Genomic DNA, 8,304 nt, shown 5'->3' with positions numbered 1-8,304 from the left:
GCACAACTTTGCTCCAAATTCTAATGGCCTATGCTATTTAGTTCACTACTAGGAGCCTGCCAAAGTGTCCAAACAGTAGTCAACCCTCTCTGCCATTGCCACTGCATGTGCATGCGGCGCTGAATCTGCTGAATCATACGCCCAGGCAGTGGAACAGCTCATAGAGCAGTCTGGACCTGTTATAGAGCCTTCTGTTCCAGCACCTACTCAAAACTAGCAGTACTTTGAGTCATTCATTATATGGGTCAGAATAACACATTCAAGTGAGGAACAAGTTACCTCTAAAATCCAGAGGCCCGCTGGATGCACCTCTTTTTGGCTGCAAAAAATACTAGACATATTGTGCACCTTAGAAAAGATATCTTTTTTTTTGGTCTTTTTCCTTTTTATCAGTACCGGGGATCGAGCTCACGACTGCCTGCTTGCAAGGCAGGCGCTTACACCACTGAGCTAAATCCCCAGCCCCATCTTTTCTTTCTTCAGCTCTAGGAAAGTAGAATAGAGCCCAATCATGTTTCCTTACATATTTAACAACAAGGCCACTATCCACCCACAAATTTGTCACAGTGCAACTGTAGGCAGTGTGGAGGATGAAAAGTTACCCAGAGATGAGGCTGAGCTCAGTCACTGAGTGGCCCCGAGAGGGGCTATTTCTCCCCTGAGGGCGCCCAGCCATCACAGACACTTTGGGAAAAGAAAAAAGCCGCCATGTGAGAACTCTGTGGATTTTATTTAGAATATTATTGTGAAAAGTTTAAACATGAGAAAAGCAGTTTGCACCAGGAGTTAACTAAACTTGGGGAGTTTTTCTTGGGAAAAGGGAAGGACATGGCCAAACTCAACATGCTTTACTAAGCTAAACTTATTCAACCATATGATTCTCACACAGCTTGTGTGTTTTACCCTATAGTTGATTTTCACAGAGCCTGTGTGCTTTTGCCTTGCATTTCAATTATTTGTGTGCTTTTGCCCCACATTTTAAACATTCACTCCTCTAGAGCCTGAGCACTTCGGTCTCACAGTTCAATCGCTCAGTTTAACCATTCTCTCCTGGCCAGGTCCGCCACATAAACGCTCTAGCGTTTTTCCATTCGAAAACCCCATCAGGTTTCTTTGCACTGTTTTGGATCCTGGATTCCCTAAAACACACAAAGGAACTGTGTCAGAGTGGCATTGAGACCTTCTGTGGTGATCTAACTAAGAGATGATGTTATGCTTCCGATGCAAGGAATCACTTCCATTTTGGTTCAGAGCTCACTCCAGTTTGTTGAATAGAAACTCAGTGATGACATCCTTTTCATTGTTTATTTTTTTCATTTTTTTTATTTAGAAAAAAAGCAAAACAAAAAAGGATGGAAATAATACAGAATTTCAAAAGATAATAGTAAGAAATGACTAGTGAAAAAAATAACAGTAAGAAATCACTAATTGATAAATTATATGTTATCTTAGAAGCAATTGTTTGAGTTACAAAATTGAAGCATAAAAAGTGAACAGACAATAAGACAATGACAGTTTGATGAAGTAACAAAAACTTGGTAGTATGGTTATCTACCTTGCACACTTAAGCATATATACAGTTATATCATTTAGAGTACTTTCTTTCCCTTTCATTATTACAATATACATTTTGGGTCTTATTACTCCTGCAGTTTATTATTATTATTTTTATACTAGAGAGACAACATGATGCTTATAAGTGTAAGTCTGATTTATTTCACTTATGAGGATAATCTCAACTTGCCTCCATTTACCTATAAAAGCCTCAAGATCATCCTTTTATAGAGCTGAGTAATATTCCATTGTATAAAAATACCACATCTTTTTCATCTATTCTGCGGCTGATGGGCATTTTGATTGTCTCCACAATTTAGCTATTACAGGGGCTGGGGATTTAGCTCAGCGGCATAAGCGCCTGCCTTGCAAGCAGGCAGTCATGAGTTCGATCCCCAGTACCGATGAAAAGGAAAAAGACAAAAAACAAAACAAAAAAAAAAGATTTAGCTATTATAAATTGCACTGCTATAGACATGGGTTCACATATATCGCTGTGACATGACTTTTTCAATTTTTCTGAGAAAATACCCAGGAGGGGAATAGCTGGATTGAATGTAACTTCCAATCTACTTTTTTGAGGAATCTTCATACTGATTTCCACAGTGGCTGCACCAGTCTACACTCCCACCAACAGTGGAGCAGTGTTCCTTTTTCCCCCGCATCCTTGCCAACATTTGTTATCAGTTGATTTCTGGATGGCGGCCATTCTTCCTGGAGTGAGATGAAATCTCAATGCTGCTTTAATTTGCATTTCTTGAATGACCAGTGATGGTGAACATTTCTTCATGTATTTATTTTTTTTTTAATTTTAATTTTTAATTTTTTGTCTTTTTCCTTTTTATCGGTACCGGGGATCGAACTCACGACTGCCTGCTTGCAAGGCAGGCAATTATGCCACTGAGCTAAATCCCCAGCCCCTTCATGTATTTATTTGCCATTTGTATATCTTCATCTGAGAAATGTGTGTTTATCTCAGATGCCCATTTTTGAAGATGGTCTTTGAATTTGGGAGGGCCTTGATGTTTTTCAATTCTTTATATGTTCTGGACTTATTCCTTTGTCTGAGGGACTGCTGGCTAAAATTATTTCCCATTCTGTGGGTTTTCTTTTCACTGTGTTGGCGATTTGTTTTGAAGTGTAAAAATTTTTTAATAAGATGAGATCCCAGTTGTTGAAGTACAACCCATGCGGTTTGCGTTTTGTTCATGAACTCTTTGCCTACCTCTATGTCTCCAAGATCTCTACCTTCCTTGTCTTCTAGTAAATTTAGTGTTTTTTTTTTAAATTTTTAAATTTTTATTTATTTATTTTTTTGGTCTTTTTCATTTTTATTGGTACCAGGGATCGAACTCACGACTGCCTGCTTGCAAGGCAGGTGCTTATGCCGCTGAGCTAAATCCCCAGCCCCAGTGTTTCTGTTTTAATATTAGATATTTGATCCATTTTGACTTTAGTTTAGGGCATGGTGATAGACATGGGTCTAGATTCAGTCTTTGGCATGTGGAAAGCCAGTTTTTCCAATGCCATGTATTAAAGAGGCTCTCCTTCTTCCAGTGAACATATTTAGCCCCTTTGTCAAATATACAGTGGCTGAGTGTCTTTGTAGTTGTATTTTCATCTTCTAATCTTTTCCATTGATCCTCAGGTCTGTTTCTTTGCCAGTACCATATTGATTTTATCACTGTAGCTTTGTAGTATAATTTGAAGTCAAGAATTGAGATGCCTCTTGCCTTGCCTTTGTTGCCCAGGTTTGCTATTCTAGGTTTCTTCAGTTTCCAAATGAATTTTAGGAGTGTTTTCTCTAGATCTGTAAGGTAGGTTAATGGTATTTTGATTGAGATTGCATTGAATCTGTATAACAGTTTTGGGAGTATGGCCATTTTCACAATGTTCATTCTTTGTAACCAAGTGCAAGGGATATCTTTCCATTTTCTAATATCCTCTTCAATCTCTTCTTTTGGAGTAGTATAATTTTCAGCATATAGATCTTTTACATTCTTGGTTAGATTGATTCCTAAGTATTTCATTTTTTTAGATGCTATTGTGAAAGGTGATATTTTCATAATTTTTCTCTAGGTGAGTTTTTTGTTTGTGTACAGGAGTGCTATTGATTTTTGAGTGTTGACTTTGTATCCAGCCACACTGCTGAATTTGTTTATTACCTCTAAGAGTCTTTTAATGGAGTTTTTGGGATCTTCTACGTAGAGTATCATGTCCTTTGCAAATAGTGATAATTTAAGTTCTTTTCCCATCTTTATTCCTTTTATTTCTCTCTCTTCTCTGATTGCTCTGGCTAATGTTTCCAGAATTACATTGAATAGGAATGGTGATAGTGGACATCTTTGTCTTGTTCCTGATTTTAGAGTGAAAGTTTTCAATTTTTGTCCATTTAGTATGATGTTGGCTGTTGGTTTTTCATAGCTGGCCTTTATCAGATTAAGGTGGATACCATCTATTCTGAGTTTCTATATGGTTTTTATCATGAACAAGTGTTGAACTTTATCAAAAGCTTTTCCTGCATCTATTCAGATGATCATGTTACTTTTGTTTTTGGCTCTGTTGATGTGGTGTATTACATTTATTGATTTGTATATGTTAACCATATGTTAAACCATGTTCTTGTGATAAATCCCCCTTGGTCATGATGTATAATCTTCTTCATGATTTTCTGCATTCTATTTGCCAGTATTTTATTGAAAATCTTTGCATCAATGTTCATAGTGAGATTGGCCTATAGTTCTCCTTTTTTGTTGGGTCTTTCTCTGGTTTTGGGATCAGCATAATACTTGCCTCCAGGAATGAGTTAGGATTGCTTCCCTGTCAATTGCTTTAAAGAGTTTGAGTAGCATTGGCATTAAATCTTCTCTAAATTTCTTGTAGAATTCAGCTGTGCATCCATCAGGACCTGGGCTTTTCTTTGTTGGTTTCAATTTCAATAGCTGATATTGGGTTATTTGAAGTTGTTCTATCTTCTTGATTGAGCTTTGGTAGTTCATATGCTTCTAGAAACCTATTCATTTCCTTTGTGATTTCCACCCTATGTGAGTAAAGATTTTCAAAATAGGTGTTCATGATCTTTTGAATTTCCATGGGATCAGTAGTAATTTCTGTTTTTAGTCTGAATTGTGTGAATTTGAGTTTTTTCCTTTCTTTTTCTTGACAAGATTGGCTAGAAGTTTATCAATTTTGTTTGTTCTCTCAAAAGACCAGCTCTTTGATTCATTAGTTCTTTGTGTTGTTGTTTTAATCTCAATTGCATTAATTTCTGCTCTGATTTTTTTTTTTTTTTTTTTTTTTTTTTTTTTTTTTTTGTCCCAGGGATTGAACTCATGATCTTGCATTTGCCAAGCAGGTGCTTACACCACTGAGCTAAACCCTCAACTCTGCTCTGATCTTTATAATTTCCTCTCTTCTATGAGCTTTGGGTTTGACTTACTCTTCTTTTTCAAGAAGCTTGAAATGTAGCAATTGATTTTTTATTTGTATTCATTTTGTTTTCTTAATATGACAATTTATTGCTATATATTTCTCTCTTAGGATTGCTTTCATTGCATCCCACAGGTTTTGGTATGTTTTATCTTCATTTTCATTGAATTGTAGGTATTATGTAATTTCTCCTTTAATTTCACCTGAAACCCACTGATTGTTCAGGAAGTTGTTATTTAGTTTCCATGTATTTATGCAGGTTTTGCAACTTCTTTTGCCATTAATTTCCAATTTCGGTGCAATATGGTCACATAATATGCATGGGATAATTTCAATCCCTTTATATTTACTTAAGAATGCTTTATGGGCTAATGTGTGGTCTATTTTGGAGAATGTCCCATGTGCAGCTGAGAAGAATGTGCATTCTGATGTGGTTGGGTGGAGCCCTCAGTAAACATCTACTAAGTCCATTTGCTCACAGGTTTGATTCAGTTCTGTTATTCCTTTGCTGACTTTTTGTCTAATTGATCTATCTCTTTGTGACAATGGGGTATTATGGACTTCTATTACAATTGTGTTGCTTATTTGGTTTTTCACATTTATTAGTATTTGTCTTACATAGTTGTGTGCTCCTGTATTTGGTGCATATATGTTTATGATTGTTAGCTCTTCTTCTTGAATTATTCCCTTAATGAGTATGTGGTAACTTTCTGTATCTCTTTTGATCATTTTTGGTTTGAAGTTCACATTGTCTGCAAATAAAACAGCTACCCCTGCTTTTTTCTGGGTTCCTGTTGCATGAATACTATTTTCAAATCTATGAGTTTCCTTTTGGGTCAGATGTGTTTCTTGTATACAGCATATTATGGGATCCTGTTTCTTGATCCATTCTGTAAATCTATTTCTTTTAATAGTGAGTTGAGGCCATTTACATTGATGGATATGACTGATATGTACTGGCTACACTTTGTCATGTTATTTTCCTGCTGTTGGTTTTCTGCTTTTCCCCCTTGTTTAATTGCTTGCCCTGCCCGGTGATTTCTTTCTGTTGTTGTTCTAGAAATTGTAGTCATTTTTATCTCTATCTTGTATGTTTTTCTTTCTAGGGTTGGTTTGGTGGAGATGAATTTCTTCAGTTGTTCTTTGTCATGGAAGTATCTTATTTCCCCATTAAATTTCAAAGAAAGTTTCTGGGCTGAAAGTTGTTTTCTTTCAGGCATTGAAATACTTCACTCCAGGATCATCTTAACTTGAGGGTTTTTACTGAAAAGTGTGCTGTGAGTCTAATGGGCTTTCCTTGATAGGTGAGTTATGTCTTTTTCCCCAACAGCTTTTAGTATTCTTTTTTTATGCTGTATGTCTGGGATCTTAATTAATATATGTCTGGGTGTAGATTTATGTTGGTTGTGACTGTTTGGCATTCTATATGCTTCACTTATCTGAGTATCATATTCTTTCCCCATGTGTGGGAAATTTTCTGCTATTACTTCTGTGAATAGTTTACTGATGTCATTTGCATTGACTCCTGCATCTTCACAGATGCTCATTAGTTTTATATTGTTTCTTTTTGCATCATCTTGAAGCTGTTGAATTGTCAATTCATGCTACCTTGTTATTTTTAAAAGTTCTATCCTTTTGTGATCACTAGCTGCAATCCTGTCCTAAAGGTCTGAAATTCTATCCTCAGCATCATTTAAATGGTTTTGTCAGCTTTCAATAGAATTTATTTCTTATATGTCTCTTTGAATTTGTTTCATGCATTATACCTGTTTTATATATTTTTCCATTCAAGGTTTCAATCAGTTTCCCATGCTCCTGTACTTTTTTATCTATGTCTTCTCTAGCTACACTGAGCAACTCCTTTACTAAGCTTGTCATTTCTGTCTTTACATGAGAGATTATTTCTAATTTGATTTCCTTTATAACCTCATGGATTTGTTTCCTTATTTCACTTGCTATCTTTTCAGGTGTATGACTTTTAAAGTCCTCTATTTCAGTGTCTCCTATACTTGCTTCTGATGGCCTAGACGTTTGAGATTACATTTTGGTTTTTTGTTTTGTCATTTTCACCTCTTGGACTAATATTTTGTCTTTCAATCCCACCAGTCTCAACTGTCAATAGTGTGTATCTTACGGTCTTGCTGTGTAATTGATGCTTATCCAATAGCGGGGCCCCACAATAAAGAGGAAGGCCGGTCACCTGAATTCCTCCTGCAGAGCCTGTTAGGTGGGTCCTAGAGTCTTCCTGAGCTGACTAGGCTAGCAGTACTGATGTAAATCAGCCCTTAGTTCCACTGTTACTATGTCTTCAGCTTGTTCCAGGCCACCTATTTCAAAGTGTTTGTATCAGCTGGGAACCTACTGTGTCACTGGGTGTCTCATAAGCCCTTTTAATTTTCTCCATGTTGAGGGAAGCCTTCTTGGCACACTCCTCACCCCACCTGATGTTCTCTGTCTGGAGGAAGGACTCACCCACACTCTTTCCAGGTTTGCCATGGTCCTGCAGCTGGAGGGGACTTCGGTACTACTCCTGTTACCCACTGACGTGCTCTATTTTAGGGTCAAACTCACCACACTGATGGAAGCCTGCTGAGGTCCTCTGTCTGGCTGAGGGGTCACTGAGTCTCCCATCAACCCAGCAAGGTTAATCCACAGCAGAGGATGCACTGCCAAGGACTTGTGGAGGGAAAGCCCAGTGCAGAGCAGCAGCCAAGTCCCCTCTTTGTCACGTCCCAGTAACATTCTCTGTGTAACACACCACACTTCGTTCATTCACCGGCTGATGGACATGTGGGATGTTTCCACTTTTTGGCTGCTTTTAATGCTGCAATGAAAAAATTTGTGTACAAGTTTTTTGGGGAACATACGCTTTCAGTTCTCTTGGATAATATACCTAGGAGTGAGTCATATAGCAATTGCATGCTCAACTTTCAGAGAAACCTATTTCAAAGTTGCTGTACATTTTATATCAAGACATTTTGACACAATATTTTTACTATTATTTGGATCTGCGTATTTTAGAATTTACTTTTATAATTATGACTTTGTAAGCCCAACAATTGTTTTTAGAAGTGGTTTATAATATCCAAACTAAGAAGGCTTTCCTAGTTACTCTTCTTTTATTAGTGACTTCCTTAATTGGATTACATGATCAGGGAAAGTTGATTGAAACATTTGAAATCCGTTGATAGCTTTATGACTTATTACTATGGTTACTGATCAGAAGGTTCTACACGTGCTTGATATTATAGACAGCTAAGTTAGGTAGAAATACTACAGGCAGTTGGATAGGGCTGGGCCCTTGAAAGAGTCAGTGCAAGA

This window comes from Cavia porcellus, unplaced genomic scaffold (genome assembly GCF_034190915.1).
Source record: "Cavia porcellus strain 051 isolate PalLab524CR breed Dunkin Hartley unplaced genomic scaffold, mCavPor4.1 scaffold_18, whole genome shotgun sequence".
In the NCBI taxonomy this organism is placed as follows: Eukaryota; Metazoa; Chordata; class Mammalia; order Rodentia; family Caviidae; genus Cavia; species Cavia porcellus.
Note: the sequence above shows the minus strand (reverse complement) of the source record.